The sequence below is a fragment of the Polypterus senegalus genome, chromosome 1 (genome assembly GCF_016835505.1).
Source record: "Polypterus senegalus isolate Bchr_013 chromosome 1, ASM1683550v1, whole genome shotgun sequence".
Lineage (NCBI taxonomy): Eukaryota > Metazoa > Chordata > Cladistia > Polypteriformes > Polypteridae > Polypterus > Polypterus senegalus.
In genome coordinates, this window is record NC_053154.1 from 180250771 (window position 1) to 180275305 (window position 24535).

The 24535-nt window shown below is 39.6% G+C and overlaps 1 protein-coding gene across 2 annotated transcripts in view; it reads left to right on the top strand.

Moving 5' to 3' along the window:
* The window catches only part of eps8l2 (EPS8 like 2), a 233075-nt gene that overhangs the window by 43234 nt on the left and 165306 nt on the right, over positions 1 to 24535 (top strand). Inside the window, exon 2 of one of the 2 annotated variants that reach the window (XM_039763877.1) lies at positions 21085 to 21198. The exons of the other annotated variant lie outside the window; for it this stretch is intronic. The gene's annotated coding sequence lies outside the window, so the exon portion shown is untranslated. The remainder of the gene's footprint in view (positions 1 to 21084; positions 21199 to 24535) is intronic. 2 annotated transcript variants of the gene reach the window in all.

Genomic DNA, 24535 nt, shown 5'->3' on the forward strand with positions numbered 1-24535 from the left:
TCGATTAGCTTCCTTTTGTTGATTATACCACTGTTTAAACCAACAAATAGTACGTTTTTCTTTTCCTTCACTTGGTATTTGCTGAAATTCTTCCATTTTCCCTCTCGCTTTTCCAATTCTCTTTTCAGAACATTGAGCTAAAGGGCTATTTATATTGATTTGCATATTCAAAGAGGCGTAATTCTGGGAGGAGTTGGGGCGGGACAGCAGGCGCGTGCACCAGTGTTACTTTTCACGCTGACCGGGATTTATGTAGCGGAAGAACGCGGAAGTTGGCGAACACACAGATTTATGCATCTGGATTTTTCTGTGCGTAAGCACATTTCGGCTTTTGTGCTTACATCATGTTATAGTGTGAGTTCTACACACGGCGTTATGCATGAGGCCCCTGGTCATTGGTAGGTATATTAAGTTTGTTGGTAGGATGACAGAAGGCTCTGCTTATAAAAATTCTAATTTATGAACATAACAGAAAATTTAAATTGTTAGAAATAAACATAGCTGATTTAATCAATAAAGTAAAATAAATTAATGCTTAATACATTTATGTATTATTATTTATGTATTAGTTGTATATAAACAACTGAGAGAAATTGACAACAATATTTATTATGTGAGTGAATACATCTAATGCCAAAATATAAGTTCCATCCATCCATCCTCTTCCGCTTATCCGAGATCGGATCGCGGGGGCAGCAGCTTGAGCAGAAATGCCCAGACTTCCCTCTCCCCAGCCACTTCTTCTAGCAATTCCGGGGGAATCCCGAGGTGTTCTCAGGCCAGCCAGGAGACATAGTCCCTCCAGCGTGTCCTGAGTCTTCCCAGCGGCCTCCTTCTGGTTGGACGTGCCCGGAACACCTCACCAGGTAGGCGTCCAGGAGGCATCCTGATCAAATGCCCTAACCACCTCATCTGACTCCTCTCAATGTGGAGGAGCCCCTCCCGGATGACTGAGCTTCTCACCCTATCTTTAAGGGAAAGCCCAGACACCCTGCGGGGGAAACTCATTTCAGCCGCTTGTATTCGCAATCTTGTTCTTTCGGTCACTACCCATAGCTCATGACCATAGGTGAGGGTTGGAACATAGATCGACTGGTAAATTGAGAGCTTTGCCTTACAGCTCAGCTCCTTTTTCACAATGACAGACCGATGCAGAGCCTGCATCACTGCGGACGCCGCACCGATCCACCTGTCAATCTCACTTTCCATTCTTCCCTCACTCGTGAACAAGACCCCGAGATACTTGAACTCCTCCACTTGGGCCAGGATCTCGCTCCCAACCTGAGAGGGCACTCCACCCTTTTCCGGCTGAGGACCATGGTCTCGGATTTGGAGATGCTCATTCCCATCCCAGCCACTTCACACTCAGCTGCGAACCGATTCAGAGAGAGCTGATGATCACGGCCTGATGAAGCAAACTGGACAACATCATCTGCAAAAAGCAGTGACCCAATCCTGAGTCCATCAAACCAGACCCCCTCTACACCCTGGCTGTGCCTAGAAATTCTGTCCATAAAAGTTAAGAATAAAATACTACTACTACTAAAATATAAGTTTTACAAGTTTATTAAATCTCTACTGAAACATTTATTTTTCAGAAATAAATCTAAAAATGTAATTTTCAGAAAAGTTTCAATTTTATTTACTTTTTTTAGTAGCATTTCACATGCTTATCATTTTCCATAAAATCATATACTGTATGCTCACATAAGCAGTAAATCCAAACAATATTTTTTAAAATTAAAAACTATAATAAATGTATGTGGGTGACTTGACCTGGGGTTCATGTCCAAGGTGCTGTCTGTGTGTAGTTTGCATGTTCTTTCTGTGTTTTCATGGTTTCCTTGGCCAGTGATTGCTTCTGCTATGCCGGGATAGGCTTCTGTGACCCTGCTTTGGATAAGTAGGTTGAAAAAACGGATGAAATGGATAAATTCGAAGTCGAATAAATTATCAATTAATAAATGCTAAGAAGGATATAACAAAAACATGACATAACTAGAAATCAGAAGTCAAGTAGGAGGCACAAGTTACAGTAACATACATGTGAATATACACAGAAAATAAGACCTCAAAAGTGACACAAAACAATTTGTCTTAGTGGGAGTGAGTGCTGCCTCTTACTAATCACTATGATGATTTACTTTTGGTATTTTTTCTGTGTAACCAGAATAATTGTTATCCCAGAGAGGCATTATTTAAAAATTTATTTTTTATACAATTTACACATGTCTAGCACTTGCTGATATTTTACATGGGTAATTTTAGATTTTATTTAAACAAAGAAAGGATGAAAGCACACAAAAAATCAAAACATGAATGTAAGGGTGGCTTCAAAATACTGCCATGGCCGCACTTGACATGATTACTAGTTGGCAGCAAAATGCCATGTACTACGTTTTATACTTTTGATTAAAAATATTTACATGCAATACAGTTAGCTGAAGGTAAACTGAAGCAAATATGTCTAGGTTGCTCAGACCATGAACTAAGGAAAATAATTTGAAGGTACACCTTTAGCTACATTATCTAGTCTTGAAATGTAAAATTCCAGAGACAGTAAGACATTTCACAGAGGATAATTAATTGAAGACCTGCTGGAGACAAGATTTATTGCTTCTTTTTTATTGGAATGATGTTTTCCTTGAATGACATTTTCTGTTACATTTTTAACTGTGTAATAAGGATAATGAGACTGAATAAGCAGTAATTAGAGCTGAGTAGTTACTCAAAGAAAATAATCCATCACAAGTTACTCTTTTCTTCTTTCAGATTGTAACAGGATTATTCTACCCAATACTTCCTGGAAAAAGTAATTGTATTAGTAGTCACTTTACCCTTATGTTACTGTCTAAATCCATCAAGAAATGTACCATTTCAAAAAGTACAAGAATGACACCCACATGTCTCTTCAACGTTTTAATAAATGGTAAATAAACAACAACAGTAATTGGGAATTCAGCAGTTGAAAAAGTAACCTACATGACTTGCATTAGCACCGTATAAATGAAATAGCCAGTAAAGGCCTTTTACTTCACATAAATAATTCAAACAATAAATGGTAATAATCAAAAATACATCTTATTTAACTATTCAGTTTCTTTCAACCATGGAAATGGTAAATTATAAAATTGCAGCTAGTTTAGAGGCTAGCAGATGTGAGTACTTATTCATCAAGTGGAACCAGCTACCATGTTTAGCATGCAACATCATAAATTCTCCCAGTTCTCTACCTATGTTGTCCTTGTGCTCTTTACACTATCAAAAAAGTCACATGGTGAACATAAAGAAAACATTCATCTTTTATAATTATCTTATATTCACTAAAAATTAAGGAAAGATTCAGTTACCTTGCTTCTACACAGACTTCTTCATTTTCACGGGAATGTTAAAGAGGTATATATTTTAACACTCATGAGGCTTCAGCATTTTCATTTAATTGGATATGAAAACCTTTTTCACCTCCATAAATCTATTTATTTTGAGCTTCTTGAATGAAAGGCTTTATACCACAAGGTTGAAAAATATTAACATAGCTGTTACAGTGTGTATATGTCTAATTATAAATTCCTGTATAAATGCCATGGTTCATGTGTTTCTTTTAACTAGGGATATTCTTGGGGCCAGAGCCGGAAGTGACATCAGTCTTGGGGGCCGCAACAGGAAGTAGTATTGTGAAGGTTGAATCAGGAAGACCCGTATTTGGTCTGCAGAGACAAAAGAGAAAGGTTTAGTGCACCCCGCCACCCCCTGGCCGGCTTGTAATTACCTTCGCTTGGTCCATTCAGCTTCCACCAATGTGCACGTGTGTGACAATGTCTAATAATTTTTTTTCTGGTAATCTCCTTTTTGTTGTGATTTTAGTGTGCAATTACAAACTACTCAAGCATCACATAGAAAAGTATTTTTTTCATCACATATACACATTTAAGCCATGACAGCTCCAATAAGTTCTCTATAAATGGCAACTCCATTTAATGGGTTGCCTCCTACCCTCTGTACTACTGCTGACTGCTGGAAGTTTAAGTCCTCTCAGTAGTGCCGCCACAGTTTTATCGCAATTACAGGCCAATTTACTGAGTAACAACATATAGTAACACTGTATTGTAAGAGCCTATTGGGACCAATGACTTCACTTTCCTGTTTTTTTTTTTGGGCCGCTGGAAACTTCTCAAAAACAGATATAAACTGGGAAGAAGATGTAGCGTATCAGCTATCACCAGTACACTTAAAAGCAACACTAACATCTGCCTGGAGAAGTGATTTATTTCTTTTCTAAGAAAATTTCTTAAGAATTGTAATGATTTTTCGGTTTACTTCCAGTCAGACATCTTGCAACACCAAGATGCTACCACATACAGTCATCTTAGCCCATCCAACCAAAAGCCTATGAAGAAAAAAATGGAGTAATGTGGACTGAATAATTTATTACTCTGTAATATCAGGGACCCCCACACGATTTTGATTTTCAGACTTTCAAGAGACCACAGGATTTATCAGTGGTGACAAGGATCCCTAATTTTTTCCACCTTTTCTCCAGGGTTCAGGGTAGATCTATCACATATAGATGATCCCTTACCGTATTTCAGTTTGTTCATAAGTGGCATGATGACATATTAGATATAATCGTGGGTGAGTCTAACAGATGTGCACAGCATCTGATCCAGTAACACTATGATGGCCCAGGATAGCTCCACAGTCCTTGGGACCCTTCAAGGAGCCACTTGGACCTGGAATCATCGATAACATAATGAAGGATGATCAAGGATGAGCTGCAGCAAGTGAGGACACACATAATCAAGAAGGGGTGTAAGTGTATAGGAGCTTCTATTTCCAAACAAGTGTTCAAAATTCTGATGTGCAAATTCAATGCAGCGAATATTTCCAAATAAATAAACAAATAATCCAAGATAAAAATCAGGTACAAAGTCATGAAGGTTAACGTCACATAAATAGACAGTAAATATTCCAATAAAATTGAGGTTAAGAATTCAGACAGTAATCCTTATCATAAAACAAACCACGAGCCTCTGTGCTTTTTCCATAGCTCTGGTGTCTCCTTAGCTCATTGTAATAGGTTATCCTCAGCAGGAGGAGATACCCAGCAACAATTGTAGTCAAACTAAAATACTAGACTCGGATCCCACCAATGCCAGTCCATTGGTATATATGAGGCACCACACAAAGCCACTCACACTTCTCCAACTGCCAGTCTGTCAGCTCCTGCAGGACACGCAACCACCTTGCCGGCTGCTCCTAATTCTCCAGTTAAATCAGCAGCACCCTTTATTGCCCCCCATGAATGCTAGCCTCACATTCATCCTGCATTTCATTCTGTGCCTCACAGGCTCTATTCCAACTCTTGCCTTTCATGCTAATGTACTCTCATTTAACCTCCATCCCCTGCTCTCATTGAGATTCTTCTTCTTTTATTGCTTTTCCTAAACTACTGTGGAACACAGTTGTAGTAATCATGACTACTGCGCTAACAAGGGAACAGGTCAGTCCTACACATGCACATGGGACTGCATGATCACCCATTCCCACATCTGCCTCTGGAGCCACTTCACCACACTGCCTATGCCTCACCTGAAAACTCGAGCATGCTGTTTATTTATTAATTTAAACCCACTATATCACAAGCAGACACTGCAACCGAACTTTACATTACACATGTGGTGTTATGCCAGTTGTAACAATTTTCTTAGCACTTACTATATACTGTATAATGCAGAAACCTAAAGTTGAAATGCACTGGTTAACAAGACCATCCATTCATCAGTCTTTCAAACCCGCTTCATTCTGAGCAGTGTTATGGGGAAGCTGGATCCTATCCCAGCAAGCATAGGGTGCAAGGCAGGAACAATCCCTTTACTTGAATCACCTTAAAGATAGTAAATAAATCACATGTAAAAACATTTCAGGTGTTTGCAATTCTCTGACACTTCACACAGAAATGATACAAACCCATTCTTTATGGCACTGTTAAGAGATTCTCTATAGATTACATAACTAAATAAAGTACTGTATATCGATGTATCACTTATCCTTTTTTATGCTTTCTTACCTTTTTACTCTTACTCTCTGCTCAACTTTCTTCTAAACTTTGACATTACTTTCTAGTTTTCTATGGTCCCCTCAGTACAATGTAGCACATACAATGGTTCCTAAATACCTGTTTGAATTGAAAATAATACAGCTTCCTATAAAATTGTATTTTCCATTGACCACCAACAAAAGACACAGTTAGTCACTAGGAAAAGCAATAATTGATCTACGACATGAATGATTTACTCATGGGAAAATTGTGTATAGCATGTTCAAGACGAATGAACTCCAGTGAACTAATAATTTTAACCCCAGTAAAAAAAATAAGATAAAATAAAAACAAACAAATATTGTACGGTATATATTAAAGGACTCAGTTAGTTACATAGTACATCTGGTATATCCAGTTAACTGCACTATAACCAATGATGATGTCTTAAGAAATTTCCCAGACAAATCCAGGCATCACAGCTAGTTACCAATGTAATTGTTTTATATACTGTATAATTATTACTTACAAAAGGTAATAACTTTGTAGATTTTACTCCTCTTAAAATTCTCTGAAAACGTTTCAAGGTGGAATGTCAAAATTATATCTCCACAATCATGGTATAATTTAGTTAGTCACATGAAATTGCATTCTAAAGTGAAGCATATTTTGTACAGTTTTTAAAAATAACCAGCCCGCTCTTGCTATTTATTACTGAGCTTATTTGTACTTTTGTCCCATTATAAAGTAAAGCTTTAAAACTTACAGATTATTTTCATTTTTCAACCCAAAAATGTTAGTGAGTATTGATTTCCGTCTATTGCAAAATTGCATGCCTATGCTTTCTAAAGAATATAAAAAAACAAAAAGCAAGGTATTTTTGTCAGATTTGGCCATTTAAAAAGAAACTGGCTGTGTTCTTCACTTCGCCATATTCTCCATTCATCTTCTTCTGCAGCACCCTTTCAACATCAGATACAGTAAGCATCGTTATTGACATTATTGAACATTGATACCAAAACTTGAGTTGCTGTCTCTGTTCTGTATACATCTACATAATAATTACTTAACAAGTCATACTTATGATTGCTTATACTCTTTTAATTATATGAATGCTTACTTCTTTATTTTGCAAAGATATTGCCTTCTGCCACTATACTAATAAATCTTGAGTGTCCTTCAGTGAGAAAGAATATTGAGAATGCCCATAACATGCAATCAAGTGACAAAAAGTGAACAGACATAATAGGAATGTATTCATCCAGGGTAGAGTTGCGGAATAGCTGGAGAATATTCTAGCAATCATTGGACACAACACAGGGTCACTGAAAGTTCACTGCAGGTTGAATACACACACTAGGTTCCCTTTTTCACCATGCAAATCCAACTAACCAACAGCATATGTTAGGACTGTGGGAGAACATACAAACACCACGCAGGATGTTAACCCCACTCTTCTTCACAGCAGGACAGCGGCTATACCACTGAACAACTCAATGATAATAATAATAATTATTATTATTATTATTATTACTGTTGTTATTATTATTATTGCTGCTGTGAATAATTTCCATCCATGAATCTGTTTGTATACTTTTCTCTGTTATAGGCACAATAATAATAATACTAATATATCCATCCATCCATTATCCTAACTTACTTATTCAGGGCAGAGTCATGGGACAGCTGGAGCCTATCCCAACAGTCATAGGACACAATGGAGGAAAAACACCTGGAAAATAGTAATGTACTAATGGATGACAACAACATTCTAATAATAATAGTATCATCACCTTAACTGTTGTCCTCAGTATTGTCCCTCCATTAATCTAATCATATATTGTTCTCTGCTGTAGACAAAATAATAATAATAATCATCATCATAAAAATAATTCATCCATCATGCTTACCCACTTACCTAGAGCATGATCATGGGACAGCTGGAGCCTGTGCTACAAAGCATCATGCTCAAGGCAGGAACAGTAACATGGCAGGGCATCAGTCCATTCCAGGTTAAATATACATAACCATGCACACATTAGGGCCACTTCAGCAATTCCAGTTCATCTAGGTTTAAGCAGAATAAAGCTTAGTAAGTTCAGTACAGATGTTTTAAGATAGGCAGAGTGGTAGTGCAGAGTTGTCATTTTTTCCTCACAGTGCCAGGTTCTACATGGAGTTTGCATGTTCTCCCCATGTATTTACAGAGTGAATTTACTCACTTGAAAGCATTGTACTCATTTCTTTTATTACCATATCTTCAGCAAGTGTGACTGCATAATGCATTAAAAAAACACATAATTAATTTGTGGCTCTTCAATCTGCTCTATTGCACACTCTTGCCTTTTTCATTTCCTGAGATTTTGTTTATTATTTGTGTGCAAGACATGCCATGGAAATGTTGGGTTGGCTCTTTCAAAAATCTAATACTTTTATTAAAAATACAATGCAGTATAATCAATTCAGTTCAAATTTATTATTATGTGTAGAGACTACAATGAAACTTTTCAATATGCTGCCACTTGGTGTGCATCTTGCTTCGTAAGTTATGTAAAATAACAACAAAAAATGTAATGAGCTGGGGGTGGGTGTCATTAGGTTGTCATAACTCCACCCATGACAGTCGCTGCAACAGACAAAAGAACTAGAAACATTGTAGTGAGAGAGGTTCATGGTGATTCACAATTTTAAATAAATAAAAGAACGTTCAGGCTCAGGGCAGGTACTGGTGCACATGGAAGCATGCACAAGCGGCTCCAGAATGGCGATGGAGGAGTTTTTTTTTAAAGTTCTAATGGAAATAGTGAAAAAAACATTTTTGTTGAGGATGTACTATATATCTCTGTATCTGTGTCAATTACAATACAATACAATACAATATATTTTTGTATAGCATAAGAAGTGCCGCAATGGGCTTTAACAGGCCCTGCCTTTTGACAGCCCCCCAGCCTTGACTAATTAAAAAGACAAGGAAAAACTCCAAAAAAAACCCTTGTAGGGAAAAAATGGAAGAAACGTCATTAGCATTTCAGAGAGAGACCCCTTTCCTGATAGGTTGGGCAGGGTGGGTGTCAAAAAAGGGGGGTAAATACAATACAATACACAGAATAGAACACAAGTAATCCTCAATACAATAGATAGATACTTTATTAATCCCAAGGGGAAATTCACATACTCCAGCAGCAGCATATAATATAATAGTGCAATAGAAATATTACAAGTACAGAGCAGAATTCAACCGAAGATGATATCACATATTACAATTTGGATTTGTTCAGAGTCCGGGAGACCTCGGCCATCAAGCTGCCTCCCCTACTGGCCATTCAACAGCTGAGACCAGTGCTGGGCCAGCCAATCCAATGAGAGGACCCCTCTACCCGATGATTCCTGCAATCCTCCATCAGAGATGACTTTATCTTAGGCAGGCAAAACAACTTGGCAGGTTGGCAGTGGCAACAAGTGCCACATTTGAGTACCGATAAGAGAAACAGAATAGGTTAGGCTTAGTAACAAATTAGAACATATTACTTATGCTTTAGTGCTAATGACTAACAACAGAGATAACAACAGTTAATCAGCAGCTTTAATCAGGATATGCTAAACTGAAGTAGTGAGTCTTCAGCCAGAATTTGAAAGCTGAGACCGAAGGGGCATCTCTTATAGTAGCAGGTTGACCATTCCACAGTTTAGGGGCCCTGTAACTAAAAGCATAACCTCCCACTGTTATTTTATTAATCCTTGTAATCATAAGCAGACTAGCATCTTGAGATCTTAATGTACATTCTGGTTTGTAAGTCGTGATAAGTTCAGATAAGTATGCCGGACTTTGACCATTTAATGCTTTATATGTTGAATGGAAGATTTTGAAATCTGCCCTAATCTTAACTGGGAGCCAAGTGTAAGTATTTAAGAACTGGAGTTATGTGTTCCTGTTTTCTTGTTCTTGTAATAATTCTTGCAGCAGCATTTTGCATTAACTGGAAGCTGTATAAACAACAGTTTGAACATCTGGTGAACACTGCATTGCAGTTGTCAGTCCTACTAAAAATAAATGCATGAATCAATTTCTCCGAATCCTGTTTACTCAGAAAACGCCTTCCAGAACCCCCCGCGATAGATGAAAATCCACGAAGTAGAAACCATATGTTTGTATGGTTATTTTTATATATTTTAAGTCCCACACTGTTAACGTTATTAGAGCCCTCTAGACATGAAATAACACCCTTTAGTCAAAAGTTTAAACTGTGCTCCATGACAAGACAGAGATGACATTTCTTTCTCACAAATAAAAGAATGCAAATATATCTTCTTCCCTTCAGGAGCAGAGAATTTCAGAGAGAGAGCGGCTCGCAAAGAAAAGCAGACAATCAAAAAATCAATACGTGTGCTTTTAAGTATTCCAAAGCACCGCAATAAAGCGGCATTTTTTAGAGGAGGGTCAGTATCTTCTAAGCAAACAGCCTCTGTGCAAACAGCCCCTCTGCTCACATCTCCTCCGTCAGGTGCAGAGAACGTCAGAGACAGAGAGAGAGAGAGAGCGAGATTAAAGCAAACAATCAAAAAAATCAATGTGTGCTTTTGGAAACACCGCGATAAAGCGGCATTTCTTAGAGGTGCGTCCGTATCCATTAGGCAAACAGCACCTCTGCTCACATCCCTTCCGTCAAGCGCAGAGAATGCCAGTGAGGGTGAGATAGAGGCAGAGACAAGCAAACAATCAAGCAACGCGTGGGAAGCATATCTTATAGCATTGAGGAGTTTTAGTTAATATGTAATACATGCTCTGATTGGGTAGCTTCTAAGCCATCCGCCAATAGCGTCCCTTGTATGAAATCAACTGGGCAAACAAACTGAGGAAGCATGTAGCATAAATTCAAAGACCCATTGTCCACAGAAATCCGTGAACCAGCGAAAAATCCGTAATATATATTTAGATGTGCTTACATTTAAAATCCGCGATAGAGTGAAGCCGCGAAAGTCGAAGCGCGATATAGCGAGGGATTACTGTATTGAAGAGGCTGTTGACTGCACAACTGATTACATCAACTTCTGTATGGACATTGTAGTTCCAGTGCCATTAATTACAAGTGACATGAAGGGCCTTCTGAACCAGAAAAAAAGTGCTTGTAAAGGTGGTAATCAGCGTGAGCTCAAGCGCGTGCAGAAGGAACTCCGACTCCAGCTCAGGGCGGCAAAGGAGCAGTACAGGAGAAAGCTGGAGCAGAAGTTGCAGAATAACAGCATGAAGGAAGTGTGGGATGGGATGAAGATCATCACTGGCTGCAGCTCGAAGCAGGGTGCCACCATCGAGACAGACGTGGAGAGAGCAAACCAAATGAACAACTTCTTTAACATGTTTGACTACCCTAACACACTCTCACCTCGGAGTACTGCATCCTCCAACCATCCTTCTGTTGATACCAGCATAGTAGAGACATCCCCACTCACAATTACAGCAGCGCAGGTGAGCAGAGAGCTGAGGAGACTTCGTGCCAGCAAAGCAGCGGGTCCAGATGGAGTATCGCCACAACTGCTGAAGGCCTGTGCGCTGGAACTGGGGAGTCCTCTACAGCGCATCTTCAACTTGAGCCTGGAACAGGGGAGAGTTGCGAGGCTTTGGAAAACATCTTGTATCACCCCAGTCCCAAAGGTACCACGTCCTAGTGAGCTGAATGACTTCCGGCCTGTTGCTCTGACGTCACATGTGATGAAGACCATGGAGCGGCTGCTGCTTCACCACCTGAGGCCACAGGTCCGCCATGCCCACGATCCTCTGCAGTTCGCATACCAGGAGAAGGTGGGAGCGGAGGATGCCATCATCTATATGCTACACCGATCCCTCTCCCACTTAGACAGAGGCAGTGGTGCTGTTAGAATTATGTTTTTGGACTTCTCTAGCACCTTCAACACCATCCAACCTCTGCTCCTTAGGGACAAGCTGACAGAGATGGGAGTAGATTCACATCTGGTGGCATGGATCTTGGACTATCTTACAGACAGACCTCAGTATGTGCATCTCGGGAACTGCAGGTCTGACACTGTGGTCAGCAACACAGGAGCACCGCAAGGGACTGTACTTTCTCCGGTCCTGTTCAGCCTATATACATCAGACTTCCAATATGACTCGGAGTCCTGCCAGGTGCAAAAGTTCACTGATGACACTGCTATTGTGGGCTGCATTAGGAGTGGGCAGGAGGAGGAGTATAGGAAGCTAATCAAAGACTTTGTTAAATGGTGTGACACAAACCACTTACACCTGAACACCAGCAAGACCAAGGAACTGGTAGTGGATTTTAGGAGGCCCAGGCCCCTCATGGACCCCGTGATCATCAGAGGAGACTGTGTGCAGAGGGTGCAAACCTATAAATAGTTAGGAGTGCAGCTGAATGATAAATTGGACTGGACTGCCAATACTGATGCTCTGTGTAAGAAAGGTCAGAGCCGACTATACTTCCTTAGAAGGTTGGCGTCCTTCAACATCTGCAATACGATGCTACAGATGTTCTAACGGACGGTTGTGGCAAGTGCCTTCTTCTACGCAGTGGTGTGCTGGAGAAGCAGCATAAAGATGAAGGACGCCTCACACCTGGACAAACTTGTTAGGAAGGCAGGCTCTATTGTAGAAATGAAGTGGACAGTTTAACATCTGTGGCAGAGTGACGGGCGCTAAGCAAGCTTCTGTCAATCATGCAGAATCCACTGCATCCACTGAACAGTGTCATCTCCGGGCAGAGGAGTAGCTTCAGTGACAGACTGCTGTCACTGTCCTTTCTTACTGACATACTGAGGAGATCGTTCCTCCCCCACACTATGCGACTCTTCAGTTCCTCCCGGGGTGGTAAACGCTAACATTATTCAAAGTTATTGTCTGTTTTTACATGCATTTTTATTACTCTTTAATTTAATATTGTTTTTTGTATCAGTATACTGCTGCTGGATTATGTGAATTTCCCCTTGGGATCTATCTATCTATCTATCTATCTATCTATCTATCTATCTATCTATCTATCTATCTATCTATCTATCTATCTATCTATCTAAATATATTAAAATTAGTATTTTATACGTTTAAATATCTAGAAGAATCTGGGAAAGACATGAATGCAATGGTCTACTGTGGTATATTTTCAAAATGTTATTAAGAATACACACATTGGTTACTTGTCGAGCAGTGATTTGCTGTACTGTATAAAAACTGAGAGTGCTAATCAAAGCCTTCCATGTTTGTGTTTGTCAAAACTCACCTGACTTGACTGGTGGCTTTGAATCACTAATACCATTCTTTTGCAATGTGCAAAATGGTATTTATCAACACATAGTATTTACCTGTCTTCAGAAGGATCACGTAAAAGAACACTCCTTTCTTTGTCGTGTCTTCATACCTTGTGCCAAGCTAAGTAATCTGAGATATACATATACTGTTAAGGTGCGTCTGCAGCTGTGTCTGCCTAAATGTAGATATATCAACTCTTAAGAGATGTAATCCTGCCAGGTTTCTATGGGGCATCCTCACTACGTGCTGAAACCACTGAGCTGCTCATTCACATCCAGAGAAGCAGTTGTCCTATTTCAGAGTCCTCACATATCGTTGAGCTTTTTAGCTACTCTTGGAGAGTGAGTGAATCAACAGTGTAATACAACAAAAAACAAGAGGGAGATGGTAAAGGGTTGGAGACCAGCTGGTACCCTTCTTAATGCAAGCCAATGATACTAAAACAGAAAATTTAAACAACAGGAGATGTTGCTTGTCCAGTGTTGCCTCTCTTCTCAGGACTTTTTCTATTCTCTTAGGAATCCAATTTGTGAATGAATACTGACTTCTGTTCCTTCAATTGCCTGATGGACAAAAGAGGCAGGCCCTCCAAGGCAGAAATGAATGTGACATCAATGGGCTTTGTCAGCCAAACTGTGGGTGAAAGAGTAGAAGCTATTAGTGACACATTTCCTAGACGCTTCTTTATGAATACTTACCTTAGAAGCGTCACTTGGATGTTCCCAGTTTCTGTGTGTGAAACAACAGTAACCTCATTTTGAATGCTTATATTTACAATTGCATCTGTTTAGTCACAGCACAGAGCTGGAGCCAATATGTGAGGGCAGGAAGGATTTCTCTCATACTTTACCACAAAAATTTTATATAACACACAAAACAGTGACTGTTGCACTAATTCCTTCACAAGTTTCAATATTTTTTCAACTCAAAATTGTGATCAAGACTTTGAATTACTTAAATCATCCTCTTGACGAACTTGCTTGCCCCAGACCTACACAGTGCAAGCCAATCAGAGTAACCTCTGATTTGTAGGTGCAAATTGTAGTGAGGCTGGGCATTGTCATGCACCAGGAGGACCCCAGGACCCACTGCACCAACATAGGGTCCGACAGTGGGTCGAAGGATTTCATCCCGATACTTAATGGCAGTCAAGGTACTGTTGTCTGTTCTGTAGAGGTCTGTGCACCCCTCCATGGACATGCCACAGAACATCACTGACCCTCCACCAAACCGGTCATGTTGAACGATGTTACAGGCAGCCTAATGTTCTCCAGGGCTTCTCCAGACCCTTTCACGTCTGTCACATGTGCTCAGGATGAACCTGCTCTCACCTGAGAAAAGCACAGGGTACCAGTTGTAGACCTGCCAATTCTGGTATTCTATGGCAAATGCCAATTGAGCTCCATGGTGTGGGGCAGTGAGCACATGGCCCACTAGAAAACATCGGGCCCTTAGGCCATCCTTATGAAGTCAGTTTCTGATTGTTTCACAAAGACATTCACACCAGTGGCCTGCTGGAGGTCATTTTGTAGGGCTCTGGCAGTGCTCGTCCTGTTCCTCCTTGGCCAAAGGAGCAGATACTGGTCCTGCTGACGGGTTAAGGACCTTTTATGGCCCTGTCCAGCTCTCCTAGAGTAACTGCCTGTATCCTGGAATCTTCTCCATGCCCTTGAGACTGTGCTGGGAGACACTATGCCATCCTGGAGAAGCTGTATTACCTGTGCAACCTCTGTAGGGTTCAGGTTTCGCCTCATGCTACCAGTAGTGACACTTACTGTAGCCAAATGTAAGACTAGTGAAAAAACAGTCAGAAAAGATGAGGAGGGAAAAATGTCAGTGGCCTCCACCTGTCAAACCATTCCTGTTTTGGGGGTTGTCTCATTGTTGCCCCTCAAGTGCACCTGTTGTTAATTCCATTAACACCAAAGCAGCTGAAACTGATTAACAAACCCCTCTGCTACTTAACTGACCAGAATTGATGCTATATTCAGATTAAAAAGTGTTCCTTTATTATGACATTGGTTTGAATACATCTGTTCAAATATATACATTGGTTGAGATATATATAAATTGGTTTGTATAGGTCCTTTCTGATATATACATTATTTGTTGAGATACATTGATTTGGATATATACATTGGTTTGAATACATCCGTTCAGATATATACATTGGCTGAGATATATACATTAGTTGGTATATATTGGTTTAGATATATATATATTGTTTTAAATTAATCAGTTTAGATATATACATCGGTTCAGATACATCCATTCAGATATATGCTTTGGTTGAGATACATCTGTTTAGGTATATAGTTCAGTTCAAATATATGCATCGGTTTGAAAATAACGGTTGTGATTTACAGGCAGGCACAGCGTGGCCTCCTAAGTTTAGCATCTCCCTTTCGCTTCAACATTACTACAACATTGTTGTCATTATTGTACATATTTTATACAAGTAGTATATGCCTGTCTGTCATGTTTTGTTACGTAAGCTGACTTGGTTGGGGGGTCCTTGATTCCAAAGCACTTTTTTTACCATTATTTAAAATACCTCACCCCACTCCGTCCCTCCCTGGCTCATTGTATCCGCCTCACTCACTCCCTCTTCTCCCTCCCATTATAGATTCTTTTCAAAATCTGAGTTATCTTTGTTATTTTTTCACCTCATGAAACATTTGTTCATCATTTACTGAAATCCGCCCGGTGATTTCTGTTATTTCTTATTGGCAGCATTTCATTAGAGGGTGATCTGCTTCGGGAAGGACATTAGTCCCGTTTGCTGAAAGGACATTATGGAGGAAAACACTGGAGTTGCTCCGTTTCTTCTGAATGTTGATCAGTGATCAATGATCAGAATAATCAGAATTTTTCTGATCCACAAATGACAGATGTTTAACTCTGTTTAAAGTAAAACTGACAAAAACCACACATTCACACACACACACATGCAAACTCACAAACAGTGGGTCGCACATACTACTGATTAAGCGTATCTGTCAGGAGCAATCATGTTTTTAACCCATAAAACGTTAGTTCATCATTAATAGAAAGCAGCATGGTGATTTGTATTATTCCTTACCAGTAAACCCCCGATTCTCTAAAGAATTGCAAATCCAACTATTGCAATCACTTTCTGTTCCCTCCGATCTTTGGAGGGATGAAAAATCATGGAGGGTGGGAGTGTTCTGGGAAAGTTTTCATTTAATTAAATAAATATATTTGTACTAAAATTAGCCATTTTATTAAAACTAAAATTGAAATTTAATTGTTATATCATTTAAATCCACAATGTCTTTTGAGTTGTTGCACTCATAAGTAAAAAAAATACTGCAAAGGTTTAAATGAACTAAATTGGAAACAAAAAAATCATAAAATGGTAAATTCAAAATAGTTAATCAAAAATTTCCTTATAAATAAAATTTTTGGTAAAGATGGTTTCCTGTCCTTGAATCAGTTCTCCCTGGTATGGAGTAGTTAAAACCTTCACTTTAATGTCACATGAATGCCGGACTCTTCAAAAAGGCAACATAAAGTTGTCCATGTCCAAATACAGGCTCAGATAGGTAAATCCCTACTTTGTCCATGTTTTGCCCTTGGGATTTGTTGATCGTCATGGCAAATGCAGCCTTAATGGGAAATTGGCGTTGTTTAAGTTTAAAAGGTAATTCCAGGTCAGAACTTGTAAGGTCAATTCTGAGAATCAAAACAGTATAATAAGATTTTCTCTCATGCTGTTCATGACCAACCGTGTACCATTGCGTAAACCTTGTTTGGTATTAAGGTTTCTTAATAGCATGACTATTGTCCCTACTTTGAGGCTAAGATTGTGTTGTGGTAATCCGGCCGGGTTAATAGTGTTTAAATATTCTAATGGGAAATTAAGATGCTCACTTTTGTCTTCAGAATCAACAATGTCAGTACTTAGAAAGACTTGGGTTTCTCCAGGAAGTAATCCAATCACTTGGTTATTTATCCGGTCAATGTCAATATTCTTTGGGCATAATATAGGTTGTGTTGTTTGGGCGCCACCTACTGACTCTGGGAAGCCAGTGGGTTTGACTCTGGGAAGCCGGTGGGTTTGACTCTGGGGCACTGAGGTGCTGTGCACGTGCGCTTTTGGCGCCACCTGTTCCCTGATGGTGACAGCTTGCTTCTGGTCTCTGGTATCCGTGCATATATACAACCTTCGTTTAGCAATATAGATTGTTAGTATTTCATTTAAAGATGATTTACGTCAAGAAGGAGAAAGACTATGTTATTTTGACAGGGCGATCTTTTTTTGGGCGTAAGCATTTGCACATGAATGTGCTGACACACAAGTTCAGAATATTTAAACTGGTCTATCCGAATGGATTTAGATATATCCGAACCAGATAATCTATATCTAAACCATTGTGTATATATTGTAAGCTGGAAGGGTGATAGCACCCCAAGAGGACACAGACACCCCTGGGAGTACCCCTGAAACACAGTCTACCTTCACATTGCTCCTTACCCTTTTCACTTGCGCTATAACGCGTAATAAAGCCCTCGCGCGGTACTTCGCTTACTTAAAAGCCTTGTGCAGCACCTGTCAGTTTTGGAATTGATTGTTTTGCTTTTATTTCTCTCTTTGTCTCTGACATTCTCTGCTCCCAGCGGAACTGTCATCTCTGACTTGTCATGGAGCACGTTTAAGCTTTTAAAAAAGAAACAAATGTTTTTTTGCAGTGTTTGAATAAAATTCCTTTTTTCTACAATCTTCTGTGTCTCTGTGCAAATCTGTGACCCAAGCATGACAATATATATATATATATATATATATATATATATATATATATATATATATATATATATATACAGTGGAACCTCGGGTCACGACCGTAATTCGTTCCAGAAATTTTGGTCGCAGCCTGATTTGGTCGTGACCCGAAGTAATGGCTAATTTGTTACAGCTGCTATGGTCCCTCGCATTATAAAAAAGAAGCGCGAGTCGGTTAAAGGGAGGATCAGAAAAAAAACGAAAGGAAAGAGGACGGAGGTTACCGGGAGCAGGAGAGGAAGCAGGTCGGTGAGAGAGAGCCACGAAGAGCGAGCGGGCGAGCAAGCGAATGAGTGCTCACGGGCAGCTGCGGGGGCCTGGGGTGTTGGGCCTACACCCAGGCATTTGAGTTGGATGTCGCTCCCGCTGAGCGATCAGGTAGCAGGAGTGGCCAAGGGAAAGCGACTGGCAGCAGAGAGGCCGCGGAAAGGCAGTGGAAGTCGGGAGACTTGGTGCTGGAATCCCCAACGTGGGCGACCTGGCCGTTGTAGGAATCCAAGTCTCCGAGGCTGGGTTGAGTGCCAGACCGAAGCCAGGGATCAGGAGGTCTCCAGTCTCGTGTGAGAGTGAAGGGAAGAGGGCAGCTGCAGCATGAGAGTGGCTCCTCTGTTGCGAAGCCTGGACAGGGAGAAACAGGGGAGTCGCAAGTTAAATGATGCACCGGGCTTGTTGTTTGTTTGTTTTAAAGACTGCTCCCAAAGAAACATTTTACCTCATTTTAAAGGACTGTTTTTTTCTATTTGATTTTAATCTCCACGTTTTATGGATTATTTATTTATTGTAAGAAAGAACTGCACTTTATGAACACTGTTTATTTTGTTGACTGTTTTAAATAAAAGCACTGTTGCACTTTTTCAACCATCCCCTTGCTCAGATGTTTATTGCCTCCACTGACTAGCTCATCGGTAACATTACCGACAGTGTTGGGTTGAAGGGCTTCCAAACAGCAATGGGAGTGTGGAGCCAGAACCCACATCGTCACATTTGGTGGCAGTGGTGGGATGAGCTAGCAGTGGAGGCCAGAAGAGGAGACAGAGCAGCAAGTGGGATTGGTAACTGACTTCTGAAAGAACCCACGTACTCAAGCTGGAGGAGGACATTTTTAAGAGACTGAGCTTTTTATGGACATTTATTTATTGCTGGTTTTTAATTGTCTTTTAAAGTTCTTTTTTTTTTAATGTCCTGTTTTAATGAAGGGGGCTTGGGTTTGTTTTAGTGTGGGGATTTCTGCTAGTGCTTTTATTGGTTTTAGTGCAGTGCAGAGTGGCCGAGCTGTGGACCTGAGCTCCAGTTGCATTGGGTTGGCAGTGGTGTGGAGCCTTCCCATGCAACTGGAGTTTTATGGGGGGAGGTATGTGGTATAGCGGGTCCACAGCTTGCTTAGCAAAGGCCATTTTAAATAAATAATCACCGCTCTCATGGCGGCTTGACGAGGGGGCGTTGGGCCATAGCAAGCCACGGGAGGTTCTGCGGTGTGGGTGTTTCTCACCGAGTGCACAGGTGAGGAACTGCCCACATCTGTGATTTGTTCCCGTGGCTAATAGGCTGCTATGGTCCCTCGCTCTTTAAAAGAAGCGCGAGTCGGTCGGGAAGGGAGATCAGAAAAAAGAACGAAAGGAAAGAGGACGGAGGTTACCGGGAGCAGGAGAGGAAGCAGGTCGGTGAGAGAGAGAGAGAGAGCGAGCGAGCGAATGAGCGCTCACGGGCAGCTGCGGGGGCCTGGGGTGTTGGGCCTACACTTAGGCATTTGAGTTGGATGTCGCTCCCGCTGAGCGATCAGGTAGCGAGAATGACCAAGGGAAAGCGACTGGCCGCAGAGAGGCCGCGGAAAGGCAGCGGAAGTCGGGAGACTTGGTGCTGGAATCCCCAACGTGGGCGACCTGGCCGTTGTAGGAATCCAAGTCTCCGAGGCTGGGTTGAGTGCCAGACCGAAGCCAGGGATCGGGAGGTCTCCACTGGAGGAAGGTGGCCTCTTTTATATCCACCTAGATGTGCTCCAGGTGCCCTCTGAAAAGGTGCCCTTCCTGCAGCACTTTCTGGTGTGGCGGAAGTGCCGCCTGCATGAGCACCCGGAAGCACTCTGGGTGTCCCTGGCATTCCTTCCAGCAGCACTTCCGGGTGTGGCAGAAGTGCTGGCTCCTCAATCCTCTGGGCACCCCCTTGTGGTGGCCATGGGCCCCAATAGGGTTGAGCGTCCATGCTCAGTTTCCGTGGCCCCCATACAGACCAGGTCGGCTGCCCTCTCGTGGCCCAGGGGAGGTATAATCCCTCTTCTGGTCCCTCCAGGCGTCCCAGCTGGGCATAAGCACCCAGCCGACCGCCAAAATATATATATATATATATATATATATATATATATATATATATATATATGAATATTAGTGTTAGCAAGCAAAAAGAAAGTGCAAGGAGTTTTGAACTAGTGCTATATAGTGGTGAGTGAACAGAAATGTAGTATCAACTATACATCATAAGCATTTGTAAGCATTTCCACCTGTGGTGAAAAATGTTGTTTACTATAATATTAACCTTATTAATAAGAGTAATAATCCAAAATATTCCAAAATCAGGGCTTTGTAACCACACAGTTTCCACAGAGCAGGTGAACAAATGGCTTGAACTGAAGAGTGTTTTTTTCAGGTGGTACTCAATTAAAGAAAATCCTATAGTCAAGTCAGCTACTTTTGCTGTGATCTCTGGAGTGATAGCATCACTGTACCACAGAAAACAGCACGTCACACACTTTTACACTGTCATACACAGAGGCAAATTGGAAGTGCTATTAATAAACTACCATACTTAAAGAGGAGTATGTTTCCAGGGCTTTTTTATGGGTTATGTAATACTGTATCTCTTTTAAGTATGTGTTTATTTCTCCTGTTGTATTTGCTTTCTAAAACATGGTGTTGTCTGTCTCTTAAGAGCCATACATTTGCATCTGTTTCTACTTTCATTTGTTTAACCCCACAGGGGCAAAACTCACATGTAATTGTGAGTCGTAACAGCTGAAAAACGTGAAATACTACATACAGAGAGGTAGGAAGCAGGACAGACAGGCCGGCAGAGTTAGACTGTGATGAAAAGGTAAGTTGTTTTCCTTTGTTAAAGTTCTAATTACTAAGAACACTTGAAGGCAAAGATATAATGCTGAAGCCTAAAATCAAAAAACATAAACAGTATGCAGTATGATTGACTGCAGTAAAATGTTGTCTGGAGTTTAATTTGTTGAGCAAAAGATGCAATAAAGTAAGTTAAGTTATACATAGTGAGTCGTTGCAATGAACTACTAAATTGGCTCAAAGTGTTTGAAAGTTTGTACTAAAAATCAGGAAGTACTAATTGAGCATTTTTATTCAAAAACATGAAAAATTTATTCAGTGCCAGCCATGTTTTGTTGTTTTCATACATGGAAGTTTGTTTTCTTCCCAGATAACTTTGTAAAAAATACAAACTAAATTGATACCTCTGGATCATTGAATTTGAGGAAGAGAAAATAGCGTCTGGACAACCTTGTACAGTTTCTTTTTAAGGAAATAGTAGTATGCATCTAAATAGTGCAGCTGGAGGAGGCTGAATTCTGGAGAGTTCAAGACAGTTTGCATGTTAATAGATGTAAGTGTAGGGTAAGTAATTTTTAAAGAGTCAATTTAAAAAAATGTTCAAAAATTTCAGTCCAGTCAAATGTAAACATTAAGTGCTGCCTCCAAATCAGGCAACCCTAAAGAGAACAAAATCAGAAATGTAATCCATAACAGCACCAAAATAAATAAATAAAACAATGATCAAAATGAAAAAAAAATGTCAAATGTCCAGAAAAACATACAATTTCCAGGAAAACATCAGAAAATTCTTAGAGGTCATACAGCAAGACAGTGGTTTTGCATCCTATGACAAAAAATAAGTCAGTGTCAGAATAGCTGAAAAGAAGCAAAAAATTTTAATTGCCCTTTTTAAGAAACAGTTCTAAACCCAATAGAAATGCTATGGGGGTATCTAAAATGAGCAGTTTGATGAACTAAAACCTAAAAATGGATCTGAATTAAAACAGCTCTATAGCTGTTTACCTCTGTAGCCCTATTCCGTATCCAAAATCTGCGATAACAGAAGAAATCAGACTGGTGGCAAATACTTTTTCATGGTGCTGATTACAAAAAACATGCCCTCTTAAACATATAAATGAATATATATTTTATATAGTACACAACACGTAATATAGCTGCTAAAAATTAGGCTTCTCCAGTATATCATTTATCATTTTTCAACATTTTGTTATTTGCCCATCCACAATAAACTCTATGCAATCTGTTAACATTCGATCAGGCTGGCAATTTTTAATATAAATAATCCTTATGTCTAGGTGATCTTTTTGTATCTAATTCATAATTTGTTATTTAGGGGACTTGTTAAATTCAACGTTTATAAAAGTCCAGTATTCATCTGCGAATTGAAATATAACATCTGAATTGTACCATGTTTAGATAATGTAAAGCTAATTTATTTTTTATGTATTCAGCTCTGCATACATTAAGGATTTTTTACCTTACCAGGAAGAAACATTTTGTAGTGCTGTATAGAAATTTAATCTTGTCAATACTCAGACCACTCATAATCATATACATATGATTTATTTTGTATTAATGCTGATTTTTACCTTGAGATTCATGGTTGAAAGAGCATTAACTTTACTTCACTATGCAAATCTGTCTAACTCAAGGTCTTATCCTGTGGTTGTTTGCAAATGTTCCTCATGTAAAAAGAAATGTCTCAAGAAATATCAGGCCAGCTACTGAAACAGTATACAAAAGAAAATTACTGTATAGTACCTGAACTTCAAGGCTTTTAGCTTGTTGTAGTAGTTATTAGAAACTACATCAACAGCTTCTAAATAATATATGAGAGGAATTGCTTGAAGGGGAAAGTGCCTAGAATCAGTAGAGCACACATCATTACAAATGCGAAGATGTTTGTTCATATACAAGTGTATTCCTTTCTTTTTTGTGGCAGCCTGAATGAATTTAGAGTAGGCAGGTTCTATTGTATTATATGCATACACCCTTGTATTAATCTTGTTTTAACTTATTAGCATTTTAAGTAGATTTCTATTTGTATAGGATCTCATTCCTGCTTTTTGATTATTTTATGTACAACACTAAAATATGAATTTCTCTGGCTTACTTTGTGATATGAGATACTTTTCAATGTGTAGTAGAAATTCTGAAGAAGGAGAGTATCGAATCAATCAGTTTAATAGGCAACAAATCAATGAAAATGAAAACTCTGCAATCCTCAGGATTTGGCTGCTTGTGTTTAAGATTAATATACTTGAAGATAATAAACCTTTTTTGGGCTTCCAGGCTACATACTAAGTAATCTTGTTCACAAAGAAAGTTTTTTGTATTTTCTCTAGTTATGTGGGGCTTGCTTGATATGCAGTGTCATCCTTTAAGAAATCCAGGCGTGCATACTGTAAATGAGCAATGTGAGCTGCCAGTTAAATGTTCTTAAGTATAAATGTCATCTTGACAAAAGAAGTTCAAAACATGATTTGATTTTGGGGCCTTTATTATTATTAACCCGTAACCCAACGAAACTGAATAAGGTATTAGATGGTTTTTGTGTGAACCTACTGTTTCTTGTTTTACTTTGACCATTTTTGTGGGTTTTTTTTTTTATTTTCTTTAAATAATAGTGATTACTTTTGTGGCACGATCTAAATGTAAGCCTGCCTGTTTCATTTATTTTTTTAATGTTCCTTTATTGAAACTTTGTGATTATTTTGGTCATACTCCATAAAAAAGGCACTGCCATGTCTCCTTACATTTCTTTTATATGCCATGTTCTTGTTAGTGGTGTGATACATTCACCACTTAATACTCATTTTTATTGTCTAGCTGTTACTAAAGATGTTCCATAGCTGCTTATAGTTGACAGCTACATTAGCACTCATAACAATGACAAACACTGGCTCATTGGATCACTGCTTTGCTTTTATATAAGCAAAACCTTCCACTAATGCAGTTGCTTTAATCATTCTTGTCTCGATACTGAACCTTTGCTCTTTAGTGGAAAATAAGTCAGTAACATTCAAGCTAATAAGATATAATAATCTCAGGCTAATAAAATAAGCCCTGATTCAATTCATGTTCACATAGTATACTAATTCTCAATAAGCCTACTAAACAACCAATTAACCAGTTCTCTGATTCTGCAGTCACACAGCTGGTTGCAAACCTAACTCTGCTTCTTAGACTACCAGAGTACTGCCTTTACCTTATGCCACTCTTAAAAGCCAATAGAATTTGCAGGTACTTGTAGAAGGCCAGAATTAGTGCAGCCAAAGTCTTTGCAACATTTCAGCTTTCAATTAAAGCAAGCAGAAACTTTCAAACAGAATCTCACAGATAAGTATGTGCCTCCTTTG